The 21,517-nt window shown below is 42.9% G+C and overlaps 1 long non-coding RNA gene across 2 annotated transcripts in view; it reads left to right on the top strand.

The window, feature by feature from the left end:
• The window catches only part of LOC123354163, a 53,691-nt gene extending 37,075 nt beyond the window's left edge, over window positions 1–16,616 (top strand). The window contains exon 3 of one of the 2 annotated variants that reach the window (XR_006574643.1): window positions 15,675–16,616. This is a non-coding gene — a long non-coding RNA (uncharacterized LOC123354163). The remainder of the gene's footprint in view (window positions 1–15,674) is intronic. The other variant, XR_006574642.1, reaches the window with a different exon arrangement.
• Window positions 16,617–21,517: the final 4,901 nt, after the last annotated feature.

Raw genomic sequence — 21,517 nt, 5'->3', positions numbered from 1 at the left:
GGTTTCAGTCATTTGGGTACCTGGGATCTTTTGTTCTTTGCGGTTAAAAGTTTCCTCCAGATCTATTTTCCCAAGAGAGAAATAAAATGGAATTGCTGAAATGTCCCTCTGAAATCCTACCCATCTTGTGCAGATTGATTTGAAACTCATACCAAAATAGAGAGGCAAACCCACCTCTGCAAACATGTCATTACTGAGAGTTTCACTTTTCCTCCCGTCAAGGTCACTCTGGCATTAAGCACAGAGTACTAAGTGGAGAGCATGAAATTCTCTTCACTGGATGACTCTAAAGCACAGTTTCTTCATGTGATATTCAGTTCCCCCATAAAGGCTTAAACGCAATCAGGAACTGCTATGTCTGTGCTTCCTGCTATATCCTCCCTGTGAACCTCTGAAGTGCCAGAGAACAGGAAATGTATGTATGGTGCTCTATATTGAATTCACACAATGGCTCTGCCTTTTGAGGGGGCTGCAAATGTCTTGTCTTCATGCTAACTTATTACTCCTAGGCCTGATTTTCCAGAGAGCTTCGCTCCCATGCAGATGTCTCAGTGAAGTAGGCAGATTTTTAAAAGAGCTCAGCACCCAGCAGCTCCCATAAAAATCTGGCCTCACTTGGAAATCTAGCCCAGTGTGTCAAGTGCCCAAAGCACAGGCGGCTTTTCTCTGCCGTGAAATGCTGGCTTTGTAGATAAAGGTCTCTGCACACTTGACAGGGGCTGTGTGCGCATTTGGCCTATGTTAGCTCTTTTGGCACTGGCTAATATATTTTGGTACCCACAATGATGACTGTGTGTCAAAATAGCTTTTCTTTTATTCAGGGGAAGGTTCTCCTTAGGTGAGCAAGCTTAGTTTTGGATGATTTATTCTTTCACTCCTTGTTGATAGTACATGAGCCTCGGATTTACTTTCTTATCGAGTATACTTGGGCCTTCAGACCAATTTCAAATGATTCATTCACACAAAGCACCCAGTGCTCTCTGTGCTTCTCTTACATTCCTGCTGCATATAACTAAGCTCCTTCGGAATTATTGAAACAGTTTCCTGTCAATGAAAGCTGCTGTTGGATTGTACCAGAGGCTTGGTAATTGGGAGTAAAAACCTCTTTCTCTTTGTGTGAAATAGGTGGTGTAGCCTAGTGGATACAGTGCTGAACTTGGGATTCGGGAGCTCTGGGCTCTCTGCCACTGACACGCTGGGTAACCTTGGTCAAGCAATTTTGTCTCTCTGTGCCTCAGTTTCCCCATCTGTGAAATGGGGTAATTATACTGATCTCCTTTGTAAAGTGCTTTGAGATCCATGGATGCAAAATGCGTTATAAGAGCTAAGTATTATTGTATATTATTATTAAATAGGATTTACATCAGCAGCAATTTCCGAGTGAGAAATCCCATAGAAAGCATTATCTAAAACCATGGTTCTCCACCTTTTTTCATTTGTGGACCCCTAAAAATTTTCACGTGGAGGTGTGGACCCCTTTGGAAGTCTTAGACATAGTCTGCAGACCCCCAGGGATCTGCTGACCCCAGGCTGAAAACCACTGTTCTAAGGTAATGGCAACCTTCTGTGGACCCGTTTAGACATAGTCTGTGGTCCCCCAGGGACCTGCGGACCACAGGCTGAGAATTACTGATCTGAAAGATGCAGTCTTTCTAGAATGCAGTAATAAACTTGCCTTAAGGTAGTTCTCTTCATCTAACTCACTGTCTGGAAGTGGGGCCTCATCGTTACACACTTACAGCCTGCTCTGGCTTCCATCTCAGTCCAGAGAAGCAGGAGCAGTCCTTGAAATCGGTAAATAGGAGCCATGTCAGACAGCTGGTGTCCTGGCTGCACACTAATGAGTGCAGTATCCTCCTCAGTGGCTGGACTTGCTCTAAGTTTAGCTTGCAAACAGCAGAGACACAGACTGGGACCTGGTGGTTCATAGACAGCAGCTCTGTGCACTAAGCCTCTCTCAGGGAGCCAGTCAGAGCTGCTCTGGTTTTGTCACATCTGAACACGATGACCCTGTTTAAAAACACACATGCATTTTGCCTCACATGCTCTGCAACTGTTCTGTCTTTGTTATGCTAACCATGCTAGATGGGAGTCACATCTCTGTTATGGGGCAAACCTGAAATCGTGTGCTCCTGACGCAGCGATCATGAAACACAGCAGCTCGAGAGCTTTGGAGTCCTCACTTCCTTCCTACTCCTCTAACCCCTTGATTCTACTTTATCTACTAACTCTCTTTTAAGGAGGATATTCCTTGAAAGTAACTTGGATCTAGTACGTTGGGGGGGTTTTCATGGTGGCATGTTTTTATTTGCAGTATTTGGGATGTGAGTAGGACAGCAGATGGGCCCAATTGGTCATTGGTTCCTACTGACCCTTGTAATAAATGTATTTTCTTCCCAGCTAAGTACACAGCTGACAGGCACATCAAGCCTATGCTGAATGTAGCACACAGTAATGACCCAGCTGCTCTGGTTTTGTCACATCCGAACATGATGACCCTGTTCATGGCACTTTGAAAAGTCTGAAGTTCATCAGGAAGGTTCAAGTGCATTCACTTGTTTGTTTAACTGAAAGACATTGGTTTGTTGTTAAATTTAATGCAGTTTATATTTAGTGAGTGCCAAAGGGAGAAGTGAAAAGAACAGGAGTACTTGTGGCACCTTAGAGACTAACAAATTTATTTGAGCATAAGCTTTCGTGGGCTACAGCCCACTTCATCAGATGCATAGAATGGAACATATAGTGAGGAGATATATATACATACAGAGAACATGAAAAGGTGGGAGTTGCCCAACCAACTCTAAGAGGCTAATTAATTAAGATGAACTGTTGTCAGCAAAAAAACTTTTGCAGTGATAATCAAGATAGCCCATTTAAGACAGTTTGACAAATAGCTGTGAGGATACTTTACATGGGGAAATAGATTCAATATGTGTAATGGCTCAGCCATTCCCAGTCTCTATTTAAGCCTAAATTAATTGTATCTAGTTTGCATATCAATTCAAGTTCAGCAGTTTCTCATTGAAGTCTGTTTTTGAAGCTTTTAAGTTGCAAAATTGCCACCTTTAAATCTGTTACTGAATGGCCAGAGAGGTTGAAGTGTTCTCCTACTGGTTTTTTAATGTTATGATTCCTGATGTCAGATTTGTGTCCATTTATTCTTTTACATAGAGACTGTCCGGTTTGGCCAATGTACATGGCAGAAGGGCATTGCTGGCACATGATGGCATATATCACGTTGGTAGATGTGCAGGTGAATGAGTCCCTGATGGTGTGGCTGATGTGATTAGATCCTATGATGGTGTCACTTGAATATATATGTGGACAGAGTTGGCATCGGGCTTTGTTGCAAGGATAGGTTCCTGGGTTAGTGTTTTTGTTCTGTGGTGTGTGGTTGCTGGTGAGTATTTGCTTCAGGTTGGGGGGTTGTCTGTAAGCGAGGTCAGGTCTGTCTCCCAAGATCTGTGAGAGTGAGGGATCATCTTTCAGGATAGGTTGTAGATCTTTGATGATGCGCTGGAGAGGTTTTAGTCAGAGGATGAAGGTAACGGCTAGTGGCATTCTGTTATTTTCTTTGTTGGGCCTGTCTTATAGTAGGTGACTTCTGGGTACTCTTCTGGCTCTGTCAATTTGTTTTTTCACTTCAGCAGGTGGGTATTGTAGTTTTAAGAATGCTTGATAGAGTTCATGTAGGTGTTTGTCTCTGTCTGAGGGATTGGAGCAAATGCGGTTGTATCTTAGAGCTTGGCTGTAGACAATGGATCGTGTGATGTGTTTTTAATCATAGATAAGTCATCCAGAAGCATAGGCACCTATGGACTCTAAGTCCAACATGGGCAGAGCAGAGTTTGCTAGCCCACCAGGACGTTTCTGAAGTATATGGTATTGATATGGCCTGCTGATTGCTGATAGATATAAACTAGGAAGGCTTTGTCTCAGGGTCCATTTTGTGATGGAACCAAATAATGTAGGGATGGGTGAACTCAAAGAGATGGTGTCAGATTTATTATTATTCATTGTGATTGGTACCCCATTGTGCTAGGTGCTGCATATATACACTCAGTAGAAGCAGTTCCTGCCCCGAGGAGCATGCGAGCTAAGTACTCGTTGGGGTTGAGTTCAAATCTCACTAAGTTCAATGAACCCTGAACTGGATTGCAATGATTTTTGTTCAAAATAAACATCAACATCTGACAGCAATAGCAACTACCATTGCCTTGTATAGGCTTTGTGGCAGCAAGGCATCAGAGTGCAAAAAATTAACAGCATTATGCCATGTAACTGGTTTCCCGATGCAAATATTTCCCATCATGCGTCTCTGATTCAAATAAAGTAAATCAATATAAAAATACTTCACTGCATTTTTGACATTTTCACATCAAAACATAATTATATATCATTATTCAAATATTTCTAAAAAACCTTCTTAACAAATTCTTGCTACATTAATTGCCTCTATTAATTATGTGTTCATTTATAAATAGTGATAGGATTAATATTTAACACTATTTTTAGACAATTTATAAAGTCTATTGAAATCTGCATATAAAAATATTACCTTATAAGTTGAATGGTACTTTTGTTGTTATCAGTTTTAATCCCTCCTGCACTTCTCTCGCGGGAGGATATTTTTATGTTTTAAAAAAAAAATCATTTCTAATGAGATGTGCAAAGGGAATTCAGTTAATTGGAACTTAACAAATCACATGTGTGCTTTAAGGTATTTAAGTGTGCAAATCCTGCTCAGCATTACCGGTGATAGATATGCTGCTACTTCCAGTACCACCTCCGGGGAAATGCTACTTAAAGGGAATGTTACGCTTGGAATTCTTATAAACTAGACGTAAAGAATCACTCATGTTAAGGAGTGACATTCACCTCAAGGCCTGGGAACCAACCATTTAAGTCCTCAAAATAAATGGGAGCCTTTGCTTGCTCTCTGAACAGAGTTGAATTTCACCCCAAATGAGCAAATTAAACCTATATCATGGGAACATATTTACAAGTTCTTGAACATTTGATCAGTCACGATTGTTGTAGGGGTGGGCTTGAGGCTGGGGTTCATCTGCAAAGCTCAGTGGATCCTGAGCCCAAGAGCCATAATGTTTTTGGTGTGATGTAAGGGTCGAACAGTTCCAATGCTCCCTTGTAAAGCCTACACTCCAGGGTGATGTTCATGTGGCAGGGGAGAGCCAGGTGGAATAAGAAAGCAACAGTGTTCTGCTCCTATCCATGATTTGGGAATGGCCACCAGGAATGCAGGACGCATCTTGTCTGGCTGCAAACCCTCTCCTCAAACCAGAGTATGAGCTGCTCCGAGGGAGTGTGGAGAAATGATAGCATCACGAGTTTTAGTCTGCAGACACTAAGCTTGTAAGGCCGGCAATGTCCTAAGGTCACTTCAGTCCCTAGCTTCTGAGATATGACACCATGTGGTTTGAATGGGTTTGCACCCTCAGCTTAGAAATTTATTCATCTCTTAGTTTTTCACCTTCTTCAGAAGTATTGCTTACAGGTGGAGGTAGGATATTGGCATGGGTGGATCATTCATCTCTCCTGGTCCTAGTATGGCAAGAGCTGGGATCCTAAACTAAGTGGACCATTGATCTGTCCTGAGGTGTGAAGCCTGGACATAGTGATTATGACTCACCCAAAATGAAGGCATATCGGAACCTCCCATCAGAGTGCAAAGAAAACATTTTGCTTCATAAACAAATTACACCCAGACTGTAATGCCGGGTAAAGAAATAGCAGCTAATTTAAACTGCGAATGGAGTGCTATAGATCATGCCATTTGAGGTCTACTTAGAAAATGGAAGTAATAACAAGAAAATAGTCTCAGTAGCATGACACCAGGAGAGAGTTAGAGACCAAAAGGGTATAGACTGCAGAGATTCCTACACCCTGGTGGGTTTGGAACATGCTATTAATTTTCAGCAAAAGAAAAACTATAGGCAGGAAGGAAATAAATAAAAGACACAAAGAAAATTAAAAATGAGTATAAATGTATTAATACAAATCATGAACGCAACAATATGCATGCTGCCCCATATTCATCATTCCAACAACATATATCCCAGCCCTTTAGAGATCTTTTATCCACATGGCTTAAATATGTGGAGAAAATCACATGAGTTGTTTCTTCAAGAAAGAGAGCATGCAGGAGTGAGCATTGCCAGTCGCACTCCTGTATGGATTCTGATTTTATTGTGAGAGGGGGAGAATCGGACCCAGAAACACCCGCCAGAACAGTCTTCGGTTTGTCCACAGAATGACAGATGGTGAGGCTGGTAAAGCTTTTCATGATTTTCTCTTCCAAACTCCTGGCCATGGAGCAGGATTTCCCTGTGCACTTTGGACTCTGGGTATAATTCCGCCTAGCCCAGAGACCTAGGCAAGGCCCTCTGAACACTGTAGACCTCAGGAGTGCTGCTTGATGGACAGAGTAACTGCACCCCTGAAGAGCATGAAAACTCCAGCCCAGCCCAATGTGCAATGCAGTGGTGGTGGCAGGTCACGCAGCAGGGCCAAACGATCTTAGTTACTGATAACCAGTGGCCTTAATACTCTGCACAGGGGGCACAGCGGGGCTGTAGCTGCTGGTTTAACTCATAGGCTGGAGAAGTGCCTAGAGGGGCGGCATCACTGCAGCCCCTTTCTCTGGCTTCCAGCTCTGGGGAGAATGGATTTGATCTTTTCCCCGCTGTTTGTTTCACTCTTATAAAACCAGCTTGCTCTGACTTTCCAAGGGCAACAGGAATGTTCCCTTCAGAGCTGGCCGTTAACGGGTCCTCTCAGGAGTTATCACGTGGCACTTTTCCTTGAGGATAAAAAGACACATTTCCTTGAAACAAACAAACAAAAGAATCCTTGCTGCTTCTCCTGACCAAGAAAAGAAGAGGAGTACTTGTGGCACCTTAGAAACTAACACATTTATGCATCCGAAGAAGTGAGCTGTAGCTCACGAAAGCTCATGCTGAAATAAATGTGTTAGTCTCTAAGGTGCCACAAGTACTCCTGTTCTTTTTGCGGATACAGACTAACACAGCTGCTACTCTGAAATCTGTCTCCTGACCACGACGACGATGAAGGGTGAGGAAGGCAGGATGAAAGAATGTGATGGAAGCAGAACAAGTTAGCCAGCGAATGGGCTTAGGCGTGTCAAGGGTCCCAAAAGCTCACGTGTTCAGAGCTCCTTCTTACTCTCCCTCCCTGGATACCCTTGCACTCAGCCACTGCAGAAATCCCCAATTTGTCTCCCCTCCTCCAGAGAACTGGTGTAGGCTGGACTCAAAGGATCCAGACCTAAACCCTGCCTCAGAACAATGCCTGCCATGTAGAAGATTGCAAAAATCTGAAGCCAAATCTGAACAGACGTCGGGCTGATGCAAAACACCCTTCCAAATGCCAACGAACATTGCAGAATTTGAGAGCCAGATTGAAATCTGAATTCTGTGGCTTGAGCCCATTTCCTTCATTATCTAATGCCAACGGGCATACATCCGGTCAGATCCTCAGCTGCTGTTGATTTGGTGTAACTCAGTGGAAGCCAATGGTGTTATGGTGATTTACAGCAGCTTAGAATCTGGCCAATTGCTCCTTATCCGCTCTGCTTCTAGATGAGCACACCAAAGCAGTAAAGAACAAGGAAATGAACAAAGCGTCAACAAAGCCACTTATGTAAGTAACTTGGCTCCTGGAAAAGAGAAAAAGCAAACCCGCACAAATCCTTCTGACTACATTACATGTTTGTATTTTCTTTATTAATATTAACACAAACCACTTGCCTACAGTACACACATTTTATTTCTATTTGCATCATGTTTTACTGTGAAAATGTCATCCCAGTCACCTGTGTGTGATATTTCTTGCCTCTGAACATTAACTTGAATTACTTTCCTCAGCAAGTGTATTTCCTTTGACTCAGACTGGTTCATTCTCACTCGACTCATCACTTTCTTCTTCTTTGTAAAGAAAACACGTTTTTTTGTTGTTGTTGGGGTTTTTTTTTGCAACAGTATGCAAAATACAGCATCCTAGGAGTTGTTTGCATACTTCAGAAGAATAGGAGAGAAACGCTCCGTGTTTCTCTAACTCTCTAGATTGCAACTTTGTAATACTAAGGAAGTTCTTTTGATAAGCAGTCTAGTGAGCACGAAACTCATTAGTGTGAGATATACTATGGAGCTGAATCCAAGGTTATTAGCCAGATAGCTACACTGGACAAATGCAGTCACCTGAAGTAAAAAAGGCAAATTGTCCAGACAGAGTATTTAATAATGTTTGCATTCAGTGGGAGTGAGAAGTAAATTCTATCATTAATGTATGAAAGTTAGCTAAAAATGTTTCTTGACCCAGGCTGCACAAAACTCTCCCTCACTTGGTGTGATGGTGGGTGCAGGCTCTGGTGGAGTGGTACCTCCTTTCTGGGCAGCAGATTCAACAAATCACTTTCCTTCCTTCTTTGAGTCATAACTCCTTCCCTAGGCTGATCCTGCACTGACACAGCGTCTTGCCTTCTTTCAAGTATCAGTCTTGTCAGAGAAGCATTTGCCAGCAAAAAAAAAAACAACCTGGAAAAACAATGGCACTGCTCATTCGTGAACATATTGGTGAATTCGATGTTGACCACATTCACACCCTTTTCTGCTCATTTTTCCGTGAAAATCTGTGCTGACAAGTTTTTGGCTCACACACACAGGGGAGTGGCTGTTCTTCATGTGAATGCTTGTATTTGCATGAATAGGAAAAGTCATTTGAAATGAAAAGTTGAAATGATTCATTCCAAAAATGTTGAAATGGGACTTTTTCATAATCTTGGAATTTCCCTCCCTTTTTTTCTGTGAAATGAAATTTTGTCCAAATTGATGCAAATTCTCAAAGCATTTCAATTTCAACAGAACTGCATTTTCTGACAGAAAGTGATTCTTTCAATGTTTTTCCAACCAGCTCTATTGAATAGAATGCAGGGAATGGAAATATCCTTCACTATCATTTTAGGCTGACCAAAAGTTTATCTAAGAAGTTTGGGCTCTTTGAGTTGCTGTAGTTGCTGTTGTTGTTAGGGTATTATGCTAATAATAGATTATGCTCATAATATGCAAGGAATGTTCCCCTAAATGAACATGGCTTTGGTCTTCAGAAGAGGTCTTAAAATGTTTCCAGTCTTCAGTCACTTTGAAGGAATCTGCATATGCTGATGATACTTGGGTCATTAAGATTAATAATGATAGACTTTTGCTGGTGTTTCGTTAGAAACACCTGGAGCTGCTCTTTTATGACTGATTAATTAGGGTGAAAACTCTGGTTCTAATTGGCATTTGAGTTCTTTCTGAGTTTTAACATTCATGCTATGCAAATATGTCAGTTTCTAACAATGTCTAACAAGATCATTTGAAAATGAGCCTCCCTTGAGAATTGCAATCATGGCTTTGGGAAAGGCTTAGGCCTTTTTTACTCTTTACGTACTTACATAAATCAACAGAAACTTTGTTATCTCTGAGCCAATTGTTCTAACCGTTCAGCAGGGCAAAGTGAGGACAAGTTGATTAATATTTATTAGCTGTGACTAAAATGTAACTTTTGGACTCAAATTCCAGCTGCCAAATGACAGATATTCTGCTTCCTTCATTTGTGCCTGATTCAAAGCCGATGGATGTCAATGAAAAGGCTTGCACTGATTTCAGCGGGCTTTTGTCTGGTCCTTGCACGGTGAAGAACAGAGAGTTTGTACGCAAAGGCAATAAGCTGCATGTTCAGTCCATGATCCTTCACAACATCATGTCTGCATGGAGTGGGAAGTGGAGACTCACACAGGAGAAACGTGTGTCCTGAGAGGAAGTATTTCTTGCTCTAATGAGAATTTGATACCTTGCCAGAAATGCATATGTGATTGATCGGTTCTTAGAAGATGGATTTGCTGGCTGCCACAGGTGCTCAGTTCTCAGCATCATGCCTCACTATGCATCTGATACAAGAAATTATCTGACGCATATCTCACAGCAGCTATTCTTAGTGCCACACGTAACTCCCTGCTTGGGGCCAAAGCTATCGAGGCTCCCGGAACTGCGGGGCCTGATTGGGTTCAGGGGCTGTGGACGCACCTGCAGATCTGGGGAAAGGGGAGAGCACAGAGCACCAGCCTTTCTGCCTCCCCCCTACTGAACCTCATGATTCCACCCCACCCCGACACTGGGGAAGGAGATCAGGGAAGCACTGTACTTACTTTCTGCCCTTTTCTCCAATCCGCTGTGCTGCTGTTAGGAAGGAGTTACAGTAATATCATATTCTGAGTCATCACCTCTGGTTTCGACTCACTTGGCCACTTGGGCAAACAGGAGGAACTTTCTATACCCCCAAACCTTTGGTCTCTGCTGGCATCTGTAAACAGTGACATTTCTTTGATGGAGATGCAGACTCCACCATCACCAGCTAATCAGACACAGCACATGCCATGTGGTGAAGAGACCTTTGGCTCAAAAGCCACAGGCACCTAGCAGGAGGAACCACAACACTGCCATAAGAAATAGAGGGAACTGTTACACAGTGGAACAGATGTGATTCATTCACAATACTACCCAGCAGGGACAGTGATGTGGAACTCTGCCTTCCCCCGACGCTCTTGTGACGTTTCAATACCCACGAGTGCACCCTGAACCAGGAGCTGTGTTTCTGTCTTCCCTCCCAAACGTTGGCAATGTGGTACCACAGACTAAGCAGACAGAGCCCAATTCTTACCTCTTTTACTCCAGTGTAACTCTATTGACATCAGTAAGGGTATTCCTGACACATCCTGCTGTGAGTTTAGAATTAGGCCCACCGTATGCTGCCTGTTATCCCTAGGTGTTTAATCAAAGATGCTGTGTACTTAGCTATTTCCTTTGAGTCTAACTCTATAACTGGAGACCCAGGTTAATGGTCGTTCTGAGTCAGTCTTTCTGCTTCTCTCCAACTCTTTGCTTTCTCCCAAATATTTCTTCTCTGATTCCAAGTAGGAAACTGCAATGTTCCTAGAGTTTTGCTTAAACTCTGAGGAAAGAGGAACACACTAAAAGTCTACAGGTTTTTTTCTTTCTTCATTTAAGTGAATTGATTTGGGCCTGGCAGCTATTTGGAAAATGCATCGCAGGGGACAATTGAATAAAAAAATTCTATAATAAAAGACAAATAAAGAAGCACGAACGACAGAACCCCATATAGGTGTTTGTGTAAGTTAGCATAGGAAGCAGGGAATTAGCCATGCAGCCCAATTATGGTTAGCAAGGAGAGATGTTTTTCTAATTTTTCCCCCTTGAAAACATCTCCCTCTGTATTAGAAAGGGGTTGTGATGCCTGTTCCTATTTCAGAGGAAGCATGCACACTGATGCAGTAATATGCATTGGATGCTTTTCAAAGGACCTTATCAGTTTCCTTTTCAAGGAACACACTGGGCTTTCTGACTAACACTTATACATCAAAATATTTATGTATGCTGGCAGTGTGGATATATGCCAGGAATATAGAAAGGTGTTTTGGTTTTTTTGAGCCAGTCACATTCATTCTGAATGGAAGTGGAGTGCTCAAAAGGTATGTCTACACAGCATTTGGGAGCAAGCAGGAGCGAGCCTCCGAGCCCAGGATGACAGATGCAGGCTAGCTGTGTAGACAGCACTTTAAGTTGTGGCCTGGGCTGGAGCTTTCCATTCCCTAGGCTTCAGAGTCCAAGGTGCAACTTCAAAGCGCTGTCTACATAGCTATTTTTAGAGCGCTAGCACAAGTCCTGCTTGCCCAAGTCTGGGACTCGGTTCGCTTCTGCTTGCTCCAGAATGCTGTGTATACACCCAGAACAACCACAGTAATCAAGACAAACTCCATCTCCTTTCTCAGTGCAGTAGCTACTAGAATAAGCATTCCGGCTGTTTCAGTATGGGCAATGACATAAATCATGCTCTTCATTCAGGAGTCTTCTCACTAGAGCGGAAAGACAGCCAGCGTGTCACCATTCAGAACCATTTGTTTAATGGCAGCGGAAAAGCAAAGCAAGCAGGCTCCATGCCGTCCGGTGGGATCTCAGATTTTCTTCACTGATAATGGATGGTTCTTCTGGAGATGCTGATTTTTTGGACAGTCCCCCAGAAGTGAACCTCTATGACAACAGCAGCAGGCACATTGCGGATTGTACAAAAAACCTGCATGCACACACACACATTTGGGTTCATGTGCCATGCAGGACTTACAGAAAGAGTGGGAGTGATAGAGACATCTGCTGCTTTGGGTGCTGCTGTTTGAGTACTGAGCTCCCCTTATGGCAATACACTGCCAGATCAGACCAGTGGTCCATCAAGTCCTGTATCGCGTCTACAACAATGGCCAGGAGCACATACTCCAGAGGAAGGTGCAAGAAACCTCAGAACAAAATAATCTTCCCTGACAGGACATTACTTGCTAATCCCCATCAGTTGGTGGCTGACTTTGGCACTGAATCATGAAAGGATTTACATGAAATACAGAGAGATTGTATGTTATCTGATGCAACGGCGGATGTTCTCATTATCCATATCAGGGTCCAATCTCTGTCTGAATCCTGCTTAGCTTCTGATCTCAGTGAAATGGTATAGCAAGGAGTTCCACAGGCTGGTTATGCACGGCTTTAAAATGTCTTTTCTTTTAATCAGCTTTAACCTGGCCGCATTTCTGTGCTACTGAGCTGTTCCCTTTCTCTTGTATTATGAGAAAGGATAAATAGAGACACCTTCACTGTGTCAGCACCATCATCCAGCCAGAATAACAAAGCTGCCAGAATAATGCTCCCCTTTCTGTCCTGTGCTTGGAGATACTCACAATATTAATATTAAGCTGAGCTTCCCCTTGTTGATAACTGGTAGTTTTCTTCAGCTGGTAATTGGCATTTTGATTCAGCTTTGTTGAAGTGTGGTTGTGATTCTGACATGCACTTGAAAGCGCAGATGATTGTCACAATGTTAGTTGAATTATCCACACCCTTTCCAAGTCTCTAGTACAGAGCTCACAATGGTGCAAGAGGCTTTCTTTGTGAGGTTTAAGGTACCTTTTGCTTCTGGCCCTGGCTGGAACCTGGGAGTTGAAAAATTAATTGGTTAGAGTCAGAATATGGAATTGTAAGATCTGGGGAGCATACACACTGTGTTATTACTCCCCTCCATCCCCTGGTTTATTCCTCTGCATACCCATGCAGTCCAAGCCACAATCTAACCCACTGAAAGTTTCAACATAATGAACTGTCTTCCCAAATAGAGACCTAATTGCAAGCCCTTTGGAAATTCTCATAACCTGCTTCTCCACTGCATTACTTCAATTTGGCATTTGTGTAATCCCACTGACTCCAGAAGGGTTGTTCCAATGTAATCCTGAAATAACACAATGGAAAATCAGAGCTGTCATTTTAATGACACTCCTGTTCTGCTGGAGTGTAATGGCGATATCCCTGTGACTTCTGGAAGAACATTTAGGGGATGTTTGCAGCCAGAAGGGAAAATATGGAACCTCTAATGACTTGTTTGGTATGAACGTAATTATAAAAAAATTACAGTGAGTTTTAAAATTAGATTTTCTTTGCTCTTAAAGGGAAACACCCGGGGCTGTTTTGTCAATAGGTGTTCTTACTGCCTCTCTTGTTTACAGTGAAACAATGAAACAAATCTTCAACATATTTTAATGTGTTAATTGGGGGTTATTATGGCCCATCTGATTTACAATGAAATTATAAAAATAATACTCCATCTCATTTTCCCCTGCACTAACAGCTTGAAAGGATTATAATTACCTCCCATATAAACCTATACTTATACTGAAAAAAATGACATGTGAATTCAAAGGCCTGAAGAACCTGCATAATATGCTAGCTTTGCTTAGATGTGCCAGGTACACCTGTAGTCCCCTCCTGGATGTGTGCCCATTGATAGCCAGACAGTTCATTAGTGTTAAAAGACATGCTGACATATTTTGGACACCAAAGACAGGCTGAGCAGGGTTCTAATTTCTGCCACATCTGTAGTGTTTTTTTACTATTGAGACAATACTTGGAATGTTAATACAGACTAGAATAGGATGAATAATTCATAATGGGTACTTTAGCTGATGAATTTTGCTTTCTCTTCTGTTAGACTGAAATTCATGCCCATGTCCAGAAGGCCAGAAAAAAGGCCTGTGTACTACTGAAGTCCTCAAAATAGAGCTTAAATGAGTTTGAGTGGTTTGTAAACTTGGGCTGGGCTCTCTGCATAGGGGTATATTTTTCCCTAAATCAATGTGGTTGATGCTCCTGGGAAATGGAGTCCTCTACGCATCCTGGAAACGGGAACAGGAAGACTCAGTACAAGTTTCTCCCATACTGACCCACTAATGTCTAGGTCTCAGCAGTGCCTCCATGGAGCCGGAAGAGACGTGTTTAGTCTCCACAGTCCTTTTAATCCTTAGTCTCTGTAAAGACTGCCAGCAACTCCGCCAGCTAGGATGGTGCCTTTTTGTCTTGTGGACACCTGCCCACGAGCATCTGTACAAGGACTCATCTTATCCACATAGCTCCATCCTGCTACACTTTCTAGAAGAGCAATGTTTATCTTGAGGCCTGTGGCTTCTTCAGTGAAGTGGCAGTGGAAGTATAAACAGAACAAAGACGCTACCATTTCCTCTTCCCACTGGTGGTGTTATGTCTCCTACCCAAACTTGCTCAGAGAGCTGCCAGCAGCACTACAAACCTGACCGAGAGATAGAGATTAACTGCTCAGGCAGGAACGGTCTTTTATAGTGTTCTTAGCTGCCCCACTTTTAATGACTCTAAAATGGCTTTAAATGGGAGACTATAAGAAAAAGCAATGGGGAATAATTTAATGGGTTGATATGTTACCTTTATAGGAGGATTTGACACTGCCATCTGGCTCTTTTCATGGTGCACTTTGTTGACTGGAACTTATCTGGACTAAGGAGAGTCCTTACCTTGTATCCATTCCTTTGATGCTCAAGGTGGTGGCTCTGGAATTTAGCAATAGAGAAAACAAATTTATTGTTTTCTTTCTAAAATAATCCTCTAATCCCCTTGTTGTTGTTATTGTTCTTATATCTCAGGACAAAGCCATTTTATTGTCCTTTCAAGAGGTCTTATTAAAGGCACAATGAGTCAGCAGAGGCTACTTTGAATGGGACCATAGACCACTGTCTGTATATTTTCATTTAAAAACTGTGGACACAGATGCCAGCTGCAGTGAGAATGTAATTTTCTGCCTGGAACCCACAGGGAAAAAATATGCTAATGATGTTCCAAATGCTGACGGTTCCCTGGCCCCTGTAGATAGGCTGAGAGGAAGGACCATTTGCTCTAGTTCTGGGGGGCTGAGGAGGGGGTACTATTCTTGAACAGAAGCATCTGTTCTTCCACCAGATGTGTAATTGTCATACTGGTTTTCTATTTCTTTTTCATTTGCAAGACCTCGGGGCTATAATTAATTCTTGACTAGAACAATAAATCAAGGCTTTGAAAATTATAGGAACAAACTTTGAGTATTATTTGTTTTAGATGAGCAGGCTGGTTAGCTTAATACTATGCTGTTGGTATAGGCACTGGTAAAAACTGAAGTGCACAAATTCACCACAAACTGATTTAAAGAGCAGAGCTGTACACCACCATTATTAATTGTTGTTGTTTTGAAATTCTTAACAGAAAGCCAGAGGAAGCATCTACCAGCAAAACTAGGTCGTTTTGTTTCTACTTGATTCAAACTACTGTAGATTCTCATATCTCTAATGCTGCTGCTGCTCCAGGCCGGTCTGAGCAGCCCCATTTTCTCTCATTACTCTGACTTGCAGTTGTAAGATGTACGTTTCTGCATCCACAGACAGTCATCAGAAAGTATCCATTGTCTGGGCAGTGGCAGGAAGAGAGAGGCAGGGAGACCACATCCATACAGATCTCTATGTCAGAACAGAATGGATAGGGAAAATGGACAACAGAAGTAAGAACATCAATGGAGCTGTCTGCCGATTTACACCAATGGAAGGTCTAGCCCAAGGAGAGCCAAGCGACAGGGTGACCTCTTGTCATTTTCATGCTAATTTCCCCATTTTTAAATGTTCCTATTCTGCGGTGTATGCGAGGTACAAATAAACCAAGCTCTCTCTCTTAGTTGTGTGCGTCCCCTGCAGTCATCTCTACAAACTGAGAGCAAGGGAAGTATGGTGTGAAGACAGTTGATACACAGCACACCAGGATGCACCAAAGTTCTCACCAAGTATGGCTGCCTTGTTAGAATGAGCAGTATCTTGGATCAGTAAATGCCATCTCGTGCCAAATGCTGCAGAAGAAATATCTAATTCGGCTAAGTGCTTGGCAAAGGGACATTTACATGTGGCAATAACTGCAAAAGACTATCAGAGTCAGTATTACTCGTCACACTATGAAAAGTTCATGCCCAGAGTAGTTAATCTGAGGAAGCAGCACTTCAGTGGTTTCTGAATGTCTGAAATTACCCTGACTGAAGTAAAACCCAGTGACAGGGGCTTTGCAATGTTATTATACCAGCTACATAAAGTGGGGGAGAAAGGAATCAGAATTGTCACTGTAGTTTCTTTGGCACAGATGTTGATGTGATGTCTGCAAAGCAACTGGAATTCATATCTGTATATCTGCTTGGAGCTGGACCAGCCCTTGTGCTTTTGGGATCTGACATGGACCAAAAGGCTGAAAGAGATGATCAGTTCCTGGAAAAGAAATACAGAGATCTCACAGTACTTTCTCCTGACAGCACTTTGATTCCCACTTATAAATATAGTAGGTAGGAAAATGAAAGGGATAGAATGATTCAGGGGCCACTCCTGCTTCTGTTAGAATGAAAAGCAAAACCCTCAGGCATCTCATTTTGGAACAAGGTCAGGCCTATCATGTGTCGGCATCAGCAAGTGCTGCCCCTTTTGCAGGCACGGTCTCTGTTACAAGAGGGAGCAGACAGCAAGAGTGTCTCTCCTCTGAGCTACATTCCGATTGAGCTGGAAGTTTAGTCTGAATATCTCCTTCCTTCCTTTTTCCAGTTTGCTGGGAAATTTGCTAAGGAGGCTAATACTTTGGCCTAAGCCTTTTTAGCGCAAAGCCACATGACCTAGTTAAGTCACCTGGGCCCTGCTTTAATAGCAGAGCTTTTAAACCCTTCAGATAGATAGAGAGAGCAAACCAAAAATCCTTCCTTACAGCACAATATGCGACACAGACAACTGAGGAGGAGAATAAGGTGGGCGGGGAGAGCCGTATTGTTAACTACATGCACTGCTGTGTTCCATGGCTGCAGATTTATTTAACTAACCAGCAGGATTTAGAGCAGGGGTTCTCAAACTGGGGTTTGGGACCAGGGCCGGCTCCAAAATTATGGTCAGAAAGGCCAAAATAGGTACAAAGTTATCCAATGTTAAGGAGTGAAGTGACCATGACAAAATACTGACACAATAGCCAGATTTTACCTTTTTAAACTTTCTTAAAATCCAAGATTTTCCAGGGGACTAACTAACCCCTGGACTCTGGAAGTTTGTTTTTTAAATAGCAGCATCCAGGGCCCCCCAGAGACCCACTGTCCCCTCTCTTAGTAATGAGGCCCTAGAACTGCCACTGTTGAGCATCATAGTCCTGTTGCAGGAAAAGCTTTGCAACAACAGCTAAGAATCTCAAATCTCCTTGTCACGTGTGACACAAGTGTTTAGCGTCCCAGTGGCAGTCAAAGAATCACATTAAAAAAACAAACATGAACAAATCCTTAGTGGATGGACTTGATGTATCTGCCACTAGGTTAGAAAGTGTACAGTGTATGAGCAGTTTTAATCTTCTATTCCTCTGAAATGTGTGCATTGCGGCAGATGTTACTTTAGATATTCTCTTTCCCCTAAATCGTTGGGTATTGAAAGACAGAGGCACCAGGTGTCACTCTAACTAGCAAAATTAGGAATCATTCAATGCTTAGATGGTACCAATTAGCTTCACGGTGTAAGTGCCAATAGTTTTTTCTAATTCAGGCAGACGAAGTGCTCAGTCTATAATAATCTCAGTGAAAGTGGTCCAAAACATTTCAACATGCTTTGCACAGAAGTGACGTGTACATATATGTATGTATTACTTAATAGTTGCTATATCGAAACATCTGTCATAACCCCCCTATTGTCATCCGCTCAAAGCTTTCTGAAAAATATTGGCTCATGATGACATTTTTGTATTGGTCTCAGCCCCCAAAGGGAATTTGTTTGGAAAGGGTTACGTGAGAAGGGAGACACATACACATTTTCTGCTGTGAAAGGTTATTGAATTCTTTGCTCATGCATAATTAAAAAATGGCTGAACTTGACAAGCTGAAACCTTCCAAGTGGCTGGTAGTGAAGACAAGTGTCCATACCAGTTTGAGAATAACCCTGAGCCTACAGAGTCAAAAACAATTGAAAATTCAGTGTTCAACAGGGACAGGATGAAACTGTTGAGAGAGATTACTATTCTCTTTATGGGACTAGAGCTGTTTGAATAATAAAATAAAAATGGTTTTCAAATATTTTCACTAAAAAAAGTTACGGGTGAAGTTTGCTGTGACTCCTGGGGATCATAATATGAATGATTCATGGGTATCAGGACAGCCAACATGTATTTGTGGATATGTTTGTGAATGCTTTCAGTTCTTTTTTTTAAAAAAAGTTTCCGTTGTTTATCAGGAAAGAGGAACAGCATGTGACTTAAAGACTTAACCACAGAGCATAAATAATGAAGCATTGAAGAGCAGTTCATAGGCTGAAAATACTTCATTCAGGCTCCTCAGTGAATACTCACAAATAGCAAACACATTTGAAGAAACTCAGGAAGATCAATTTGTGATGGATAAGTAACCAAAAGAGAGGAATGGTTTGTAATGAGCATTATTGACATTGAATTGTTCCATGAGCTCTGGTGTCACGGGGATTTGACATGTAGATCATCGGTTGAAATGCCACCCAGATCAGTAGAGAACTAACATCCTTACTTCTTGATGGCAGATTTGTAGCTTCTCTGAGAGGAGCTGCTCTTATTCCAATCCCTTAAGAACAATGGATCTTATCACATTAAAAAAAATCTCAATAGGCTCCAGCTAGCCTTTACATTCCTCCAGGGCCGCCCGGGGGGGGGGGGGGGGGAGCAAGTGGGGCAATTTGCCCCAGGCCCCCCAGGGCCCCCACGAGCCCTGGTCCGGGTCTTTGGCAGCGGGGGGCCCTTCAGTGCTGCTGAAGACGCGGAGCCCCCGCCGCCGAAATGCCGCCGAAGACCCGGACCGCCGCAGCTCCCCTACTTTGCGCCAGACCCCTGAATCCTCTGGGTGGCCCTGTGTTCCTCCAGGTCAGTGTTCAGTACGCTGGGCAATGGAGGGAACGTGGGCAGTGGAGGGAATGTCTTACTGCTGTTCTCCTTGTTTATCCCTGTGGGTAAAGAAGCAGAGTTTAATCTTCAGGGCTCTCCGTCATAACTCCTTTCACCAGCACTATGCTAACTTTTTCAGAGAGAATATTAACTCGGGCAGGATTTACAGTTGCAGTGGATTTCACAGTTTGGCCCTAAAATTGACTACTGAGTCCAATTATTGCCGGAAACAGAGCGGCAAAAAAATAAAAATATAAATAAATCTGCATAAGAAGAAGAAATAAAAAAGTCTTTGGTGAAAGGAAGAGGCAAGTCTCCCTGCAGAATGTGATAATTTATAATGAAACATTATCTACAGACCCATATGCTACATTTTCTATTTATGGCTAATTTGCTTAACCATTTATAATTTGTGCCCCTAGGGAGGACAATTTGTCTTTGGGCAGCTGGTTTGCCAGCCCAGAGAGGGGAAAAAAACCCTTTCCTTTTCATCTGAACATGCCAATAGGGAGGACACAATCTGCACCATTTGAGGATATGTTTTAACATATATTTAGGGAGCATAGTGTACCCTGGTCACATACAGTAAATGGTAGTGATGATTTAAAAAAAAAACCTCCTTAGACAGGAGCTGGAGGTCCCACCATGCTGCTTAAATCTAATTACATTGAGTCACAAGAATGCAAATTCAGTTCCTTTATTGCTACTGAGATGCACCTGCTTAGGGTGCCCATTGCACAAGTGGAAATAGATTAGCACTACACAGAACAAGAAGGGCTATCTCCAAGCCTTCCAGATTTGGGGTAAATTTGAAGATCATTCCAAACTTTGCAGCTGTGGCCTGACTCCACAGTGGTTTGAACCAAGACTCCAGATGCACCCTGTGCCCCAAAGTTTGGGGAAGTCCATATGTTGGTCTGAACTTTGTGGCTCAGGTCTGCTCCCACTAAATAAACTGGACCACATCATAGAATCATAGAATCATAGAATCTCAGGGTTGGAAGGGACCTCAGGAGGTCATCTAGTCCAACCCCCTGCTCAAAGCAGGACCAAACCCAACTAAATCATCCCAGCCAGGGCTTTGTCAAGCCTGACCTTAAAAACCTCTAAGGACGGAGATTCCACTACCTCCCTAGGTAACCCATTCCAGTTCTTCACCACCCTACTAGTGAAATAGTTTTTCCTAATATCCAGCCTAAACCTCCCCCTCTGCAACTTGAGACCATTACTCCTTGTTCTGTCATCTTCTACCACTGAGAACAGTCTAGATCCATCTTCTTTGGAACCCCCTTTCAGGTAGTTGAAAGCAGCTATCAAATCCCCCCTCATTCTTCTCTTCTGCAGACTAAACAATCCCAGTTCCCTCAGCCTCTCCTCATAAGTCATGTGCTCCAGCCCCCTAATCATTTTTGTTGCCCTCCGCTGGACTCTCTCCAATTTATCCACATCCTTCTTGTAGTGTGGGGCCCAAAACTGGACACAGTACTCCAAATGAGGCCTCACCAGTGCTGAGTAGAGGGGAATGATCACATCCCTCGATCTGCTGGAAATGCCCCTACTTATACAACCCAAAATGCCATTAGCCTTCTTGGCAACAAGGGCACACTGTTGACTCATATTCAGCTTTTCGTCCACCGTAACCCCTAGGTCCTTTTCTGCAGAACTGCTGCCCAGCCATTCGGTCCCTAGTCTGTAGCAGTGCATGGGATTCTTCCGTCCTAAGTGCAGGACTCTGCACTTGTCCTTGTTGAACCTCATCATATTTCTTTTGGCCCAATCCTCTAATTTGTCTAGGTCCCTCTGTATCCTAGCCCTACTCTCCAGCATATCAACCACTCCTCCCAGTTTAGTGTCATCTGCAAACTTGCTAAGGGTGCAGTCCACACCATCCTCCAGATCGTTAATGAAGATATTGAATAAAACCGGCCCCAGCACCGACCCTTGGGGCACTCCACTTGATACCGGCTGCCAACTAGACATGGAACCATTGATCACTACCCGTTGAGCCCGACCATCTAGCCAGTTTTCTATCCACCTTACCATCCATTCATCCAGCCCATACTTCTTTAACTTGCTGGCAAGAATACTGTGGGAGACTGTATCAAAAGCTTTGCTAAAGTCCAGAAATAGCACATCCACTGCTTTCCCCTCAT

The sequence above is a fragment of the Mauremys mutica genome, chromosome 21 (assembly GCF_020497125.1).
Source record: "Mauremys mutica isolate MM-2020 ecotype Southern chromosome 21, ASM2049712v1, whole genome shotgun sequence".
NCBI lineage: Eukaryota > Metazoa > Chordata > Testudines > Geoemydidae > Mauremys > Mauremys mutica.
The sequence above is the reverse complement of the archived record's forward strand: the minus strand, read 5'-3'. Positions and strand labels throughout refer to the sequence as shown.